The sequence below is a fragment of the Lithobates pipiens genome, unplaced genomic scaffold, assembly GCF_037356315.1.
Source record: "Lithobates pipiens isolate NorthernLeopardFrog02 unplaced genomic scaffold, aLitPip1_a1.2 Scaffold_19, whole genome shotgun sequence".
Lineage (NCBI taxonomy): Eukaryota > Metazoa > Chordata > Amphibia > Anura > Ranidae > Lithobates > Lithobates pipiens.
The window spans coordinates 489,529,835-489,548,135 of NW_027507764.1; the positions used below are offsets into that span (position 1 = coordinate 489,529,835).

Below are 18,301 nucleotides of genomic sequence, written 5' to 3' on the forward strand. Positions count from 1 at the left end.
GCCTCATGGTGACATTACCAGATGGCCATGCCCCATTGCTATATAACTGGCAAACAGTTAATGGCGGGAGCCAGCATCGGAGGAGGACCAGGTCCGTGGCAGAGAAGACAGCAGTGGTGGAGAAGCCAGCATCAGAAGAAGAAGACCAGAGGAAAAACACATCGGTGGTGGAACCAGAGAAAGAAGACATGTTGGAGCTACGACGCGGACTTTCTTCATTTTTAATAAAGGACTTGTCAAAACCATCTCTTGTTTTTATTTACACTACACTGCTTTTTTGGGGGGTGAATGGGTGGGGCAAGGATCTGGGGCCCCCCTTGTTAAAAGGGGCTTCAAGATTCCAAGTCCCCTGCCCACAGACCACGACAACCACTGCCCAGGGTTGGGAAGAGACCCTTGTCCCCATCAACATGGGGTGGGGGTGCAGAGCCCCCCTGCCCCAAAGCACCCATCCCTCCATGTTGAGGGCATGTGGTCTGGTATGGTCCAGGAGGGGGGAGCGTTCACTCACCCCTCCTTTCCTGACCCACCGGGCTGCATGCTTGGATAAAGGGTCTGGTATGGGTTTTGGGAGGGACCCCATGCTGTTTTTTTGGGGAGAGGTGTGGGGGTTTCCCCTCAAAATCCATATGGTCTTGGGGAGGGGACCTCAGACTTATTTTTTATTTTTATTTGGCATGAGGTTCCCCCTTACGATTCATACCAGACTCAAAGGGCCTATACCGGTCGGATCACAGTCAGATCCCCTTCACTGAAATCGCATGGAAGTCGGACATGAAGTCACAGGGCAAAGTCAGATTGGAAGTCGTCTGCCTTTCATGTCAGAGCAGTGTGAACCCGGCTTGAAGCTGCTTGGTTACTATGCACAGCTGCACCAGATTCTATATGCACATTTTAGTAAATCGCCCCTATTCTGACATTATTTACCTTTTTTGGCTCATGTCCATCAAATTTATTATTTTAAGTATGTTTAAGTTTCTAACCTCAACAGTTTACACAACAGCACCCAGGTAAAGTAGGTCCCCTGTATTTATATTCTCTTGTTTTTTTTCTCCATGTTTTGAAACAGACAAACATTAAACATGGAGAGCTGGAATCCTCAGAATGGTCACAGCAGGTCTACAAAGCCAAAGGCTAAGGTACTGAAGATCTCACCAATACAATCACTGAGAAATAAACAAATGTAAATGATTTAAAATGTTTGTAAACCCTTACATATACTCAGTAAAATGACAAGAATCAAGTGATACACAGAGATGAAACAAATCCTCCTACCTAAGTTGTACTTGTTTGTCTGTAATCTTCTCTTCTCTAAATCTGTTTAAAGTGAAGGATTTAAACACCTTCTCTGAGTTTTCAGAAATCAGGGGGCAGGGAGCTTAAATTACACTCTGCAGAGCTCAGTGAGGAGAGCTGAGAGCTCCACACAGCTCACCAGAGCTGAAGCTGCCCATCACAGGCTGTGTGCTAGAGCTTCCTCCCCGTCACCCTTTTGTCCTCCTGGTGTCAGGAAAACTTGTCAGAAGTTACTCATACAGATACCAGAGGAACACGACAGCAGAGAGAAAGAACCCTTAGTGCTCTGGATTGAGAAAAGTACACCCTATACAGGGCTATGCTTTATTTACAACCATTTTAACTCTTCAGCTTCTACCAAAATCTGAAATTTTAGTCTTGGGTGGAAAAATGCTTTAATTTACAAATAACTAAGAGTATCTAAATCCAACAACAAAAATATATTATACTGTAGTTTGTCAGTTCTTAGATTAGGTGGCAGCATTAGTTTTGCTATTTAGGTTTTCTTTCTTTATTTCACCTGTTGATCCTGCTAGTAACACACTTCCTATCCTCAGCAATGCTCACTCACTGTACTGTGTCCATGTCCTGTACAGCTTTGTCATCCTACGCTACCACTTCTGATTTGGACTACAGAATAGGAGAGGGGGATGTAGTAGAGGAGAACTGGACAGGGATGAAACATTGCTTAAGATTTGAACAGTAAGTTACAAGCTCACTAGATTTCTGGTAGGATCAATAGTTTTTTTTGGTTTGTTTGTTTTTTGTCATTCATTGAACAGATACAACAAGATGCCTACAATGATTTTCCATACACTTTAAATAATCAAACTGACATTGTGCAAAGAGAAATTGGAGACAGGCATTCCAATCAACGCTTTGGGTGCTTTCATCAGTTTAGTTGTGTGTTTGACCAATTCTGTCTTTTAAAGAAAAAATAAACAAAATCAGTTTGACTATCTCTTCTTTACCATAAAATTCCATTGAAGTTACGTAAACAGGTGGCCCCGCCCCATTTGATGCCATGGGGAAGCCGTTGGGAAGTCCCTGTGTGTCAGAGGGGGGCGGGGTCACCCAGATAGGTCACTGTATGGCCCCGCTCTCAGTTATAAAAGAACTGTCACCTGAGAGGATGGTCATTGCTTCCCATGGAGGTGGATCAGTGGCGGCGTGCGTGTTTTTTTTCTTTTCGTTCTGTCGACAGAGCGAGTGAAGAAGATGAATGGACTTCGGGAGACATTTTTATTTTTTAATAAAGGACTTGTCCCAAAGTGTGTCTTGTGGTTTTTAAAAAATGTGACACTTTTTTTGTGAAATGGTACGGATACAATGAATACATGGGGGGGCAGGATCTGGGGGTCCCCTTGTTAAAGCCGCTCACCCGCAGAACCCCACAACCACCGGACAAAGTGCTGTGGGGGGCTACCCCAAAGCACCCTCCCCATGTTGAGGGCATTTGGAGTGGTACGGTTCAGGAGAGGGGCGAGCTCTCAACGCCCTCTTTTCCTGCGGTCTGCCAGGGTGCATGCTCGGATACGGGTCTGGTATGGATTTTTTGGGTTACCCCCAGGCCATTTTTTTTTACATTTTGATGCAGGGTTCCCCTTGACCTGAAGGGTCTAGTATGGATTTTGAGGGGGATCCCTATGCAATTTTTAAAAAAAATATTTGGTGCAGGGTGCCCCTTAATATCCATACCAGACATGAAGGGCCTGGTATGGAATTTGGGGGGACCCCCACGCAAGCTTTTTTAAATTTTGGTTTGAGGTTCCCCTTAATATTCATACCAGACCCAAAGGGCCTGGTAATGGGCTGGGGGGATCCCATGCTGTTTTTTTCAATGACTTTTATCTGTATTGCCGAGACCTGACAATTCACTATAGCCGCTATTACTTTTAAATGATTTTTTTCCTTTAGAAATGTCATTTTGTGCAGGGACTGTTCTAAACATGGGAAAAATGTGCCACTTTACAGGAATACTATAGACACCCCCCAGGTACGAAATGTAAAGGAATATTTCACTTTTATTGCATTATTAAAATCACTGCTCCCGAAAAAAATGGCCGATTTGAAAAAATGTCATTGATACATGTCCTCTGGGGCAGGACCCAGGTCCCCAAACACTTTTTATGACAATAACTTGCATATTAGCCTTTAAAATGAACACTTTTGATTTTTCATGTTACTGTCCCATAGACTTTAACGGTGTTCCGGCAGCTTTCGAATTTTCCCCAAAACACCACATATTGCTTGGCGTTTGCTAAAACATCCGAACAACCAAAGTTTGGCCCGAACCTATACTTGGGCCGAACCATTCGCCCATCCCTAGTCCTCAAGCTAAAAGCAGTTATTCTGGAATTAGAATGGTGGAGCACTAGATTTGAAACCCACTGGCTGTCAACTCTTGATAAGCCTCCATTATTGTCACAAATTAAAAATGAATATCCCCACCAATAACATCTAAGACAAAATTTAAGGGAAACCTAATAAAATAAAACTATGGAGGCTGTCATTGCTGAGCTCTTTATACAATTCTAGTTGTCCGACTGTCATTCAGACTCAGCAAAAATATGCATCTACTTAAGATGTCCTTTATACAGTGGGTATATAAAAGAATCACACCCATTTAAAATAATGATATATTATTTGCTCTGCAGACTGAAATGAAGACAGATATAGTTATTTTTTTATTCAGCTGTATTTACTCAGTGCAACTTATAACATCCAAGTGAAACAAAAAAAATGTTTACAAAAAAATCACTGAGTTGGAAAAAGGATCACCCCCTCGTGTCAGTATTTTGTTGAACCACCTTTTGCTTTAATTACAACAATTAGTCTGTTTGAGATATGTCTCTACTAACTTTGCACATTTAGACATGGCAATATTTGCCCACTCTTCTATGCAGAACTGTTCAAGTTCAGTAAAATGTAATGGTGATCATTTGTGGACTGCAGTCTTCAGTTCATTCCACAGATATTTAATGATCTCTAAGTCGGGGCTCTGACTAAGCCATGCAAGGATATTCACCCATTTCTCCTTCAACCACTGTTTGGTCATTTTTGCTGTGTGCTTTCGTTCATTGTCATGTTGGAAGGTAGTGGCGACAGCTTCCCTCCTACCTCCGACCACGACAGGGTCTCCGGCCGGCAGAACGATCACTTCTGGCTGGACTGTAAGCTGCAGTCCCAACCCTGCGTGGCCTCTTACTCTGGATAGGCCCTCAGACAGCCTGGCAGCCTGATGCCCCCTAGGATAGGCCCAATCTCCAGCCTAGCAGCCTGGGGCAGATGACACCCGTCCACCCAGATGGCGGTGTGGGTGGCACATATAGGCTCTCCCAGCAAGCCAAGGGATTCAACAAAATCCCTACCCATTGGCTGAGATACCCCATATACACATAACCTGACCTTGAGTGGTCATTCTCAATATAATACCTCTAAGTGCCCGGCAACCTTGTGGTAGGAGAGGAAAGTACAACCAGGCCAAACTTAGGGAGAAGTCAATGGATCCCTAATAATTAACTACAGTAGCTACTTCTGACAAGGAATTTAGCGAGGAGCTCCCTGACCAAACCCCAGGAAGCTACATAATCATGGGAATTCTTTGGGAATTCTTTTGTATTCCCGTATCTTTTTTCTTGTATGCTTAATTTATTCAGAGGAAGACACCTCTATGGTTGATTACCCGTGTTTTCCTGTGTGATGGTATAGAGCAGTGATGGGAACCTTGGCACTCCAGATGTTTTGGAACTACATTTCCCATGATGCTCCACTACACTGCAGAGTACATGAGTATCATGGGAAATGTAGTTCCAAAACATCTGGGGTGCCAAGGTTCGCCGTCACTAGTATAGAGGGTCATAGGAGGGGTTCAATTATCTGAATAGATATCCCCCTTGTTGGGTCCTTATGGATGAAGGCATAGTGTCAATTTTAAATCATGTTTTTTTGAACTACATAATCATAGTAAGGTATTAAATCTATGATGTTTACAATACAGTTTCAAACAGTAAACCAGATGTGGTGTGTAAATGGATAATGCCTATGGTTCCACTATAATCCATACTTAGAAATGCTAATTAGGAACTATGATTTCCTATTTGTCTTCACTACCACTTAGCAGTAGTGTAGCAATACAAGACTAATGGCATCCTGTACTGACATACTGAACAATACTTCACACAAAAGCTCAATCTTTGAGAGAAAAAGGCATTGATTTCAACTGGGTACAGATAAATAACATTTAGCACAGTGCCTGAAACAAACAACTATCTCCTAGCTGTAACAATGTCACGGAATTCAATAAAACTCCAATTCATTGGGACAGGCCGGGATTTGCATTGTGACAAAGCAACTGCAGGTTTGACTCTCACAAGGAGAATAGTGATTAAAGCAATTTCAAAAGAGCTGTGCCTAGAGAAATGGAGCTAATTGCACATGGGGAGAACAATGAGACATTTATTCGGTAAGGGTCAATACCTGTTGAAAGAAAGCGACTGAAATCACAAGGCAGCGGAAGGTCATTTTGTAGCCAATTAGCAAGAGAAAAGTTATAACTAAACTACTTACAAACTTAAATGGGAAGTAGAGTTAGATCAGGACTTTAGTCAGCAAAACCAAACACAGAAATATTACTACTGCTGTACTAATGTTATTGCTGATATTGTTGGTATTATATTGTATGAGGGACACATTTAGTGCTAAAAAATTTAGACAAAAGGTACTCCCTATATAATTTTAAATGAAAAAACAAACAAAACACAAAACAGCAGATAGACTCTAAAAAAAAGTAAAGTTATATGCATTTACAGCTTTAATTATCAACATCATCAAATAGATAAAAAGCTACTACAAAAAACACAAAACACATGGATTATTTCCTAAGTGTACATAATATAATTGGGTACTAACATTTATAGGTAAAGTTGATCCGGGGAAAATCCGATTGCCTCTCGTGGATCAGGAAGGAATTTTTTTCCCTGCTGTAGCAAATTGGATCATTCTCTGCTGGGGTTTTTTGCCTTCCTCTGGATCAACTGTGGGTATAGAATTCGATATATGGGATTGTATGATATTATTATTTTATTTTTTTTTGTGGTTGAACTTGATGGACATGTATCTTTTTTCAACCTGACTAACTATGTAACTATGTAACTATGAAGGGATATTATAAAGGTTTGGGGTCTATTGTATTTTGTAGGTTTCTCTTTCTTTTCTCTGCTTGGAAGTCTGTACTCTGTACAGAAAAGAGAGGAAGGTGGCAAGATAGAATTCCTGGAACCCATTCAGCTGTGTGTACTGCATAATTTGACCTTGAGCTGTTGAGATCTGTATACAGGCTTTTTTTTATAGCAAAGTAGGTCATATTAGCTTCATAAAGAACGCTAAAACTCTAATGGCTGCAAATAATACATTTTCAATATAGTTGAAAGTCATATTTCATATCTACCTAAGGCCTCATTTGCACTGGGCATACTAAATTGAATGCTTCTACGTGGGTGCAGGTGCGTGCCCCCAAACAAAGTGTGCATTTGGGAACATGCAACCACACACACCTGCACACACATGGATGTCAGATTGGGAGCAGCAGCTGTGTCCATGTAGCTGCTGAATCCCATTTGACATCAATGGGACTGCAGTCAAACAAAATCATCTTCTGCGATAGGTCAGAAGTTTCTCAAAATCTGAATTAGGGTAACCTCCAAGATTCTGGCTAAAACCAGATTTGTAGAAATAAGTTTGCACATTGCAAGTTTATATGTAAAGATGTAATGTTTTCCTTTTCTACTCTAATAAAAAGAAGATAATATAAAACTTTCAGTGAAAAAAGAAAACTCTTTTGAACTAGCCCATCAAGTGCAGATTCATCAAGTTGTATATCATCGGAGAGCCATCACTCTGATGATGTATAATGTTGAATGTCATGTCTTTGATGATGGATAAGGCAATGCACCATTACCTTGCTGATATGCTCTTGTCTGGGAGAGTCTGCTTGTAAAATTCCTTATTAGGATAAGTTTCCCTAAATGATTAATTGTCTGAGCAATGGTGCATTGTGCTACAAATCTTCATAATAAGGTGCAATTGGGTAAGATATATATAACCTCTTACAGTTTTAGATTAATTGATATCTGTAAGTGCTCATCTCTAGAGAATGTCAACCTATCATCTGTCTATCTGTAAGTTCATTTTACTTATGCCATACCTAGAGCAATGCCGAGGTAAGATATATTCCTGTTATGACAAACTCTTTAGGAAAAATAACTGAATTAAAACATGTATAATAATAAAATATACTGCGTATATAATTGTATGCTTATATACAGCCTCTAAATAGGCAGTTACAGCTAAACTCCTGGCAGAAATAAAAGATACAAATTAATGCAACTCTGTAATTGCATTTTTTATATATATAAGCATAATGTCAGTGCCCTTAATTTGACTTATTATCAGCCTCTTGCAGTCCCTGTACAGCAGAACTGAGAGATGGGGAGGGAGAAGCATAATGAACAGCCAATCAAGTGTGTATCAGTCCAAGTATTCTGATAGGAGGAGATAGCAAAGTGATGGAGAGATGAGCTTATTAGTATGCTGTGTCTCCTTTCACTTTAACAAAAAAAGAGTGTGAGTGGGGAGGAGAACTGAAGGAAAACATAAAACTGCATCAGAGAAAAATCAGGTCTCTTTCACTGCTGGGAAAGGCCTGGATGAACAGAAATACAAATATTTTGGCAGGTAAAACAGCTCACCTGTATGTATTTTATCTCTGTATTTAGCTACATTCTTGAAGCTCAGCTTTAAAGTTTACCTAAACGAAAAAGAAACAATGGGGTGAATTTAAATAAAATTTTTGTTGTGACTTTATATGAGACCATCCATCTAGTACACAGGTCTCCATCCCTATTTATATGGAAAAAAGAAAAATAGGTAAAAGGGGGTAATGGGACTTTATATGAGACAACGCACTAGGGTAGAATGAGTCAATCAATATGATAAACAAGATATAATTTAATAACATAGTTGAGCATAGTGCAATACATGGCAATCATAATAGATCAATAAGTATGATAAAACACGATTGGTAAATATACATAGTAGCACATGATTAATGATGAAACCAGCAGTATACCCAAAATATGAAAAAACATGATAGGTAATAAAATAATTGATGATTCAGACAATATCAAACCCATGGTATAAACATGATTACTGTGACATAATATCAAATATGAAAGCTCGACGTGTTTTGTGGATTGTCTCCACTCATCACGAGCAGCTTAATCTGGGAATACCTATAGTAGATGGATGAATACCCTAGTGCCTCCAACCATCATTACTACTAGCCACGTTTTTCTACAATCTACCCATAGGTAAGAGTGTTAGGACCATAGTATTTTTTCCCTCTCTTTCTGTTCTAATTAATTACCATTGATTATGAATTCACCATCTATTATAGGTATTCCAGATTAAGCTGCTCCTTTTTTCCAATTTTTCCTTCTTTCCAATGGGGTGGATTTACTAAAGGCTAATAGACTACGCACTCTGCAAGTGCAGTTGCTCTAGAGCTTAGTAAATGAGCAGAAGCTCTGCTGACTGCCATCATCCAATCATGTGCATTCTTTTTTAATTTTCCTTGCACATGATTGGTTATTCTTTGCAAAGTGAAGCTTTACCTCATTTACTAAGCATTGGAGGAACTGCACTTACAAAGTTCTACTACACTTTGCTATGTCCACAGTCTATTTGCCTTTAGTAAATCAACCCCGTTATATTTTCCAGCTTACCTGCTCTTTGATGTGGCGACTGCATTAGTTATATTTTTTCAGGCTAAGATTTTCTGCAAATACAGAAAAAATCCTGTTTATCCCACTGGGAACTCACCATTGTGCTTGTAACTTCTTGTGCAATGAACTGTAATATTAAATAATGATATCAGTTTTTTTAAGTTTTCTTCTGTGAACCATAAAATACCCCCCCCCCCCCCCCGGGTGTACCTAGAGCATTTGGCACCCAGGGGGATCCTATATGTGGCACCCCCCAACTTTAAAATGTAAAAACACCCACAAAAAACACCCGCCTCTGCCAAGACCAGTGTTCTTGAATTCAGACATTTTTAAAAAAATGGCGCCGCTAGCTGGCGAGTAAACCGGAAGTGACACTGTGCTGTTGCTTCCGGGTTTCTACATCTACATGGCTCAGGTCTCTGGGTGGGATGGGAGACCTGGACGAAGCGGTGGGGGAGGGGGGCGTCCCCTCCCGCTCCTTGTAATAACAGCCGATGCTGTTCATCCATGGCAACCAGTGACAATAGACAGAACAGGCAAGAGGTGTCTGTCACTCGGGTGTCAGCAGATCCTACATTTTTGGACAGATCATGCCACGGTCAGGGAATCGAATAACTGGACTGGGGCTGCTATGAGGGCGACATCAGAGTGAGGTGGGGAGACAGCTGACAATACAATGTATGGCCCATACTTTGCATTATCTGCTGTCCTCAGGGACAGATCCGATCCAGAAATCCCACTAGATGGCGAACTCTGGTTCGGATCTGTCCCTGAGGACAGGAGACAAAGGCATCATTGGCATTGATGATTTGATTTGGATTTCAAGGCATGTTGCTTGCTGGACCGTGGACGGGATCTGATGCCCGCAGGGAAGATGGCAAGATGCTGCTGTGACCTGCTGCTTGCTGGACGGATCTGATGGCTGCAAGATATGAGCAGCCAGAGCCAGGGATGCCTTCAGGATGGTGCCAGACACTGTCACCCAACCAGCGCACCCTCATAGCAATGCCACTCAGCCACTGACACCACCTAATGTGTGGCACCCGGAGTGGACCGCCCCCCCCCTTTGTAATGGCCCTGCCACCTCCCCATGTTATAAAGATGAGAAAGACTGGGGGAGCAAGCAACCTAGGGTAACAATGCTGTTCCTCCATACATACAGTGCTGTAAATGAGCATTATCTTCCCAAAACAGGAAGAGTATAAATGCGTTTCCGCAGGTAGAAATAAAGGAAAAAATTCTTAAAAAAGAAAACTAATGTACAACTGTATTTAAGGACTGCTAAACTGCAATATATTACATTTTTGTTCTACAGCTTTCAGCCACATCTCGTACCAATCTGACAATTACATTTTTATTCTCACATTCAGGGAAAAAATGCAAACAAAAGTAAACTATAACAACCAGCCAGAATTCATCTTTTATTATTTTTGTTATCCAAAACTGATGAAAGGTAAAAGCAGGTATTGCTATAGGTTTTATACTGTATATCATTGCTTGAAATCACAGACTCGGTCAATTTAATCTATAGCCATTTTTAACGCTGCCATATTTAAACACGCAAGTGTACACCAGTGTAGCCAATTTGTCAAAATCTCCAATCACGTCACTTCCAGTTATTCTACCTCATCAGTAATTGGAGATTTTGAGGAGTCGCTGGTTTGACACAACACTGGCAAGCATATACACTCCAGTACACGAAGAGTTTGCTGTTTTGACAGAACATCGGCTAAGGAGGAAAATATTGTCGCCGCCTTGGAGGCGGCCATGTTGTTGGTTAGTATCAGGCGGACTAACAATACCTACATATAATATCATGTCCCAGCATGTATGCTCTTGCCGTGTTGTGTCAGAACAGCAACTTGTTGAAATCCCCAATTACTGATGCTGTAGATTACCTGGACGTGACGTGATATTTCGACGAGTTGGCTATTTTGACAGAACACCGGCATAGTATGTTCAGATGTCTCAGGAGTGTAAAACCATAATAAAACACAAATATAAAAACAATGACTAAACTGTCATTATCTGGATGAAGGATAAAGAAGTCTCCTACTCATGGCCTCTGAGGTCTGGTAAAGCCTAGTAGATTGCTCTTTAGAAGATTGTAGATGCTCTTAAGAAGATTGATCTCATTTGGTCTCCAGAGTATGATCACTCTCCACACTAAAGTTAAAGCATAGCTAAAAGCAAACATTTAGTATATTGCAGCTTACCAATCCTTAAAGCGGAACCAAAGTAAAATTACAAAATGTTACAAGTTGGCAGCCTAATTACTATTGAAGAGAGATGCTTTGTTTTTTTTCTACACTAAAATAAAGGAGTCCTTCCATGTGCTCCTTACTGCAAAGGCCAGTTATAAGTGGGACAGTGGCCATTTGTTTGTACTGTTGGGATATTGGTGAGCGGACACACTGGACACCTTTGCTGCCATTGAGCTTTATGCTGGGTGTCCAGTGTGCCCATGTGCTTTTTAGCCCTTGTACACATGGTCGGACATTCCGTTGGACAATGTCTGATAGTACCGTGTTGTCGGATAATCCGACAGTGTGTGGGCTCCATCGGACTGTTTTCATCTGAGTATCCGACGGGCCAAGTTTTCCAGCTGGGCTATATGATCTGATCGGACTTTGTCCGATCATGTGTAGAGAATTTCGATCGGACAAAGTGCCACGCATGCTCAGATCAAATTCCTAGACCAAAGCTATTGGCTACTAGCCTGAACGTAGTCCCGTCCTAACGAAATAACATCATCACGTTAGGTACGATCAGATTTTCTGACAACTTTGTCCGACTGTGTGTATGCAACAGTTTCGGACAAAATCCGACCGTATGTACAAGGGCTAAGGAGGGGTGGGCCCCCTCCAAGCTCACTTGCCGTCTGCCTATCCATTATGATGCATGTGCTTTTACTATGGAGGCTCTCAAAATTTAGAGTTAGGACTGCAGATAATACTGGGGTGCCGAGCAGTGGCTCTGCAGCTTACACAAGTATTTGCAAATGTGTGCAAACCAAACCCCTGTTTTTAACGCATATTGACAGGATAATTTGGTTGGTTGCAGGCTGGTAGGTAAGTTGACCCAGGAATTTTCCTTGGTTTTGTTTGACTAAAGTTAACTTACCTGCCTGCTCACAATCCTCTTTACAATGTATGTGCAGCTCAGCTTACATTTCTGGCACAGGATTACTAACCCCTGCACATGTCCAGGTAATGCGTCATCCTGCATTGGCCAACCAAGAATAACAGGAACCTGGAAATTTCAGGGAACAGATTTCAGCACCTGCAAGGGAACTTGCAGACATCAGATCATTAGACCCCTTTCACACTGGAGGCGTTTTTCAGACACTTTATCGCTAATAATAGCGCCTGTAAAGCTCCTGAAAAATGGCTAATCTGCAGTCCCCGTGTGAAAGCCAGAGTGCTGTCATACTGGAGTGGTGCGCTGGCAGGACGTTAAAAAAAGTCCTGCAAGCAGCATCTTTGGGACGCTATTGGAGCGGTGTATACATCGCTCCTAAAGTGCCCTTGACCATTGAAATCTATGGGCAGCTGTGCCAAAGCGCCTGCAAAGTGCCTCGGCAGTGGCGATTGGTGGGTGCTTTTAACCCTTTATTTGGCCGCTAGCAGAGGTTAAAAAGGCACCCTGTTTGCGGCCGAAAAACGCTTCTAAAACGACAGTACAGCACCACTAAAAATAGAGGGACTTTACCGCTAACGCAGCCGCACTGTCAGTGTGAAAGGGCTCTTAGAGAAATCACTATTTTAAATGTAGTGGCTGCATTAATTTTTTTTTCCTTTTATACCTTTTTCTCTTCATTTTTACCTAGTGATTCTAATACTAAGTCTGTTTTTTTTTTAACTTCCTTTAACAAACCAAGCTGTCCAGCAAAAGTGGCACCTAGAGGGTTGACACAAACATTTAACACTGACAGAGATGCATACACTCAGTTGAAAGCTTTAGGCTTAAATATATTAAGGTTAATTGGGGTGTTAGGAATTCTGTATATAGCCCTATAGAACAGACAGTGCACAGTCCACATGTGGTTTATCTGATGCTTAACTGCAAACAGGAAACTAATTTTATTATACAGAGAAAAGACACACTGTAGAGTTTAACCATAGAGCAGCTACAAACTTAAAAACACTGCCATCTACTGGCTGATGTAGTTGTTGTACAAAAATACATGAACAATGTATTTCAACAGGGGGTATACATCTTTTATAAGTAGATTTACATAACCATATTAAATATACACTGCACATTCAGACTCCTGCAAAGCCCATCTTGACATTTTATAAAAAGTTCATAAACCGCAAACATTTACTTTTCATCGCTAATTCATTGGCCAACTTAGACACATACATTATGGAGTAGTGGAGATATTTGGCCATGAAAAATACTTTATTAACTGAGCGCAGATTGCAGAGTGTCATAATTGAAATTTCATATCGACACAGCCGGAGTTTTTATATTATCTTAATATTTGTGTGCTGCGATAAAACCATTCATGTTTCAGATAATTATTCTCCTATATGCTAGAAAGCAATCACTGAGTCGACTCCCCATCAACATTTAACAGACATGCAGAACACAGCGCCAATTATTTATGAGTATAAAGGAAATAAAATAACACTATAGCCAGTTATGTTGTGTCTCCAAAGGAACTCTGAATAATATTATGCAGTTCATAATAAAGGCCATTTGTTAAAGTTAAAATATTTGTAGCATTATATTATATGTACTGCTTTTTATCCAGATGTTTCCTAAGTGCAACATATAAAATAAAAGAGCATTTTGAAGCAGTGCTGTCTTTTGGGGTGTGTGCCAAACTTTTATTGACCATTGTTGTGAACTGGTCCTTTTAAAGCGTTATGGTCAGTGAAACATAACAGATTTATTTTTTAATTTACTGCTGGAAAAGGCTGAGCATTATACCTAGAAATGCTTTGTGCTGCATCTATCTAATTGGTTTGGAAGTGCTGAAAACAGTGTGAAATTAAATGAATTTTACAGCCCAATACACAGTAGCAGCTGTATTGTCATTTTTCTCATTTATGGGTTTATGATTTCTTTCTGCGATTTACTAAAGGAAATGAAGGTATGAACTCACAAAAATAACAACAATACTTTCAAAGAGCATGTATAATGAACTAAACTCTTCCTTGCTATAATAAACCTTATATTGCAATGACATATATCATGAAAATGGCAAGCTCCAAATCCCCTTTTTACAGAGACATTGATGCAACAACTATTCTCATATGGTGTGTTGTGTTTAGTAGTTCTTCCACTAGGTGGCAGTCTAATGGTAATGCATTCTCCCTTGTTGGTATGATGTCATTTCCCGTCTCACTCTGCCCACTGTATTGCATATAAAAAGATTTTGGCTAGAGTTGGTCTTTAACCACTTGCTTACTGGTCACCTAAACCCCCCTCCTGCCCAGACCAATTTTCAGCCTTCAGCGCTGTCACACTTTGAATGACAATTGCTCAGTCATGCTACACTGTACCCAAATGTTAGCATTTTTTCCCTTACAAATAGAGCTTTCTTTTGGTGGTATTTGATCACCCACTGGGGTTTTTATTTTGTTAAAAAAATGAAAAAGACTAAAAATTTAGAATAAAAATACATTATTTTGTTATAAAATTTGCAAACAGGTAATTTTTCTCCGTCATTGATGTATGCTGAAGAGGTTGCAATGTTGGGCACTGATAGGCTGCACTGATGGGCACCGATAGGCTGAATTGAGGGGCACTTATAAGGTGACACTGGTGCACAATGATAGGCGGCATGGGTGGGCACTGATGAGGCATTACTGGTGGGCACTGATGAGGTGGCATTGGTGGGCACTAAGAGGTGGCACTGATGGGCAGAAGCTGAAGGGCATTGATAGGTGGCACTAAAGGGCACTAATAGGTGGCACTGATAGGTTGCACTGATAGCTGGCACTGATGGGCACTAATAGGTGGCAGTGATGGACTGTGGATGGGCACTGGTAGGTGACACTGATAGGCAGCACTGCTAGGTGGTACTTATAAGGCATTGATTGGCACCACTGGTGGGCACTGATAAGTGGCACACGTGGGCAGTGATAGTTGGCACTGATTGGTGGCACTAAAATACACTAGTGGGCACTGATATGCACTGTGTGGGCACTGGCAGGCGGTACTGGTTGGCACAGATGAGGCAGCTGTGCCTCTTTGGGACCAATTTCCCTTACACAGAAGCCGGTGAGCGGCTTTTATTTCTCCTTGCGCTGTCAGCGTGAGGAGAAAAAAAAAGATTACCGATCTTCTGTTTAAATCCCGTGATCAGCTGTCATTGGCTAACAGCTGTTCACGTGGTGAGGAACCAGGATTGGCCCCTTACTGTCATCCTACTTTGCTCTGCGACATCAGTCCTACGTCCATCTGATTTGAATGAACAGGATACTACTTTGATCCTACTTTGTGATAGTCTGACTTCTCCCTTGACCAATCAAAACAATCCCAGTGTGACATCAATTCCTTTTACTGCTGCTGTAATCACCATGTCGGATGTCAGAAGTTGGATAGTTAGGACAAGGATCCTACTTTGATCCAAATTCAGTGATATTAGATGGGCTGAAGTAGGATCAAAGTCAGACCAAAGTAGTGCAGGGAGCATTTTCAAAGTCGGACTGACTTGTGTTGGACCAGTTAAGATGGCTCCCATAGGGAAACACAGATTTTCACACGTCATGCGACATGAGCGCCCAATGTTGGAGCGTTTGTCGTACCAGTGTGAACCTAGACTTATGGCTGCAGTCTGCATCACATTGTACACAGTACAGCTGAATCTGCTTGCTCTGCCTGTTGTTTATAATTAGTGTTCATTGATCCTACAGGCAGTTATCCCACTCTATGCATATGTGATAGGTTATGTTGCTGTTGTAAAATACTCTTTACTTGTACCCCTTCCATATTTAAGGAAATTAGAATGAGCGACTTTGCTTTATTAAAAGAATGGCTCTGCAATGTTGTTTCTTCAAGAAATTCATTACTTTGAACAAACTAAAGGTATGCTGGTGAACAATATTTTATATCAGCATGATAGCACCGTGCAGGACAGGGACATGGGGTGGGCAAGAGGGGAAGCTGCCCAGGGTGTAGAGAGAGGGTGCCCCCTTCTTTCATGCTCAAGATCTGCTGTTCTGGCTGACATGAAAAACACAATGTGTGCATTTGCAACTACTTTCTAACTGCTAGAAAGTAAGTGATTGACCATGCATGTGCAGTGGTGCACACTCTACGCCATGGGTCTTCAAACTATGGCCCTCCAGTTGTTCAGGAACTACAATTCCCATCATGCCTACTCATGTCTGTGAATGTCAGAGTTTTACAATGCCTCATGGGATTTGTAGTTTGGCAACAGCTGGAGGGCCGCAGTTTGAGGATCCCTGCTCTATGCCAACCAATGCGCAGCCGGAGCAAAGGGGGTAGAGAATGGGTTCTGGGATGTACACCCATTGTATGTCATGCATTCGCAGTGGTTGAGGGGGGTGCAATTTCGCATCCTTGCCCTGGGCACTGGACATACCTGCCCCGGTACTGGCACCATGCATCTGGTCTCTGTAGCACCTAATGGGAACTTTGGCTGTGGCTATGGAGTATCAGATGTAAAACTATGACATGCCTTGTTTGCTAGCATCTTAATAATATATACTGTGCTAAGTAAAACTATCAATGCTGAAAAAAAGCATCACCACAAATGTGAGATATTACCACAAAAAACAAGAAACAAAATAAGGGTGTGTTGCCCTACAGTGATGGATATTAAAAATATTGAAAAACAATTATAAATAAATAAACAGTCCAGAAAAAAACTGTCTCTTAAACCCATAATGGTCAAATGGCAAACTCCATGATTCATTGGTGGATAAGGTTATCCAAACCCTTCACCAAGTGAAGATGCCACCACCACAATAGGTTGGATTCTTACCAGAGAGCAGTGGTGGAATTATAGGGGTCGCTGAGATCGCCAAGGCGACCAGGCCCCGTGCTGCAGGGGGGCCTTGAGGGCCCCCCTGTATATCTGAAGGAGCGGGCGGCTGAGACCGAGCTCCCCGATCTTCAGCCGAAGTGTAATCGGCACTGTGCGGGGAGCTCGGAGTCATCACACTGCTTGTAACTAAAGTGAAAGCAGTGTGTGCTCTTTGTCTCCCCCTACAGTGCAGTACCCGGCAGGAATAGGTAAGATAAAGCACTGCCGTTTTTGAAAAGACTTTATGTGTGTGTGCATTTGTGTGTGTATGTGTGTGTGTGTATGTGTGCGTGTATGTGTGTGCATGTGTATGTGTGCGTGTATGTGTGTGCATGTGTGTGTGTGTATGTGTGCGTATGTGTATGTGCATGTGTGTAGATAGCGAGCGGGCGGGGGGGCACACTGGGGGCATTCAAGGCACACTAGCAGCATTTGATGGCACACTGGCAGCGTTTAATGGCACAGTGGCTGCAATTGATAGCACAGTTGTAGCATTTGAGGGCACAGTGGCAGCGTTTGGCACAGTGGCAGCGTTTGGCACAGTGGCTGCAATTGATGGCACAGTGATAGCGTTTGATGGCACAGTGGCAGTATTTGAGGGCACAGTGGCAGCGCTAAATGGGCACAGTGGCTGCAGTTGATGGCACAGTGGCAGTGTTTGATGGCACAGTGACAGCTTTTGATGGCACAGTGGCTGCAATTTATGGCACAGTGGCTGCAATTGATAGCACAGTGGCAGCGTTAAATGGGCACAGTGGCAGCGTTTGGCACAGTGGCTGCAATTGATGGCACAGTGGCAGCCTTTGATGGCACAATGGCAGCATTTGAGGGCACAGTGGCAGCGTTAAATGGGCACAGTGGCAGCGTTAAATGGGCACAGTGGCAGTGTTAAATTGGCACGGTGGCAGTGTTTGATGGCACAGTGGCAGCGTTTGATGGCACGGTGGCAGCGTTTGATGGCACAGTGGCTGCAATTGATGGCACAATGACAGCGTTTGATGGCACAGTGGCAGCGTTTGTTGAGCACAGTAGCAGCGTTTGGGTACAGTGGCTGCGATTGATTGCACAGTGGCTGCATTTGAGGGTACAGTGGCTGAATTTGATGATTTGGTTTATAAAAAATGTTGTGCTCCCCAAAAATTTTGAGCACCAGCCGCCGCTGTTTAGATGTATGTATGCACATTTTATGTATCTGCGTTTAATCCTGCCCCCCCCT

The 18,301-nt window shown here is 42.0% G+C and overlaps 1 protein-coding gene across 1 annotated transcript in view; it reads right to left on the reverse strand.

The window, feature by feature from the left end:
* Nucleotides 1-18,301, reverse strand: part of CNGB3 (cyclic nucleotide gated channel subunit beta 3) — a 534,104-nt gene that overhangs the window by 506,752 nt on the left and 9,051 nt on the right. Inside the window, exons 2-3 of the mRNA XM_077492986.1 lie at nt 8,046-8,104; nt 6,208-6,332 (exon numbers count right to left, since the gene is read on the reverse strand). The gene's annotated coding sequence lies outside the window, so the exon portion shown is untranslated. The remainder of the gene's footprint in view (nt 1-6,207; nt 6,333-8,045; nt 8,105-18,301) is intronic.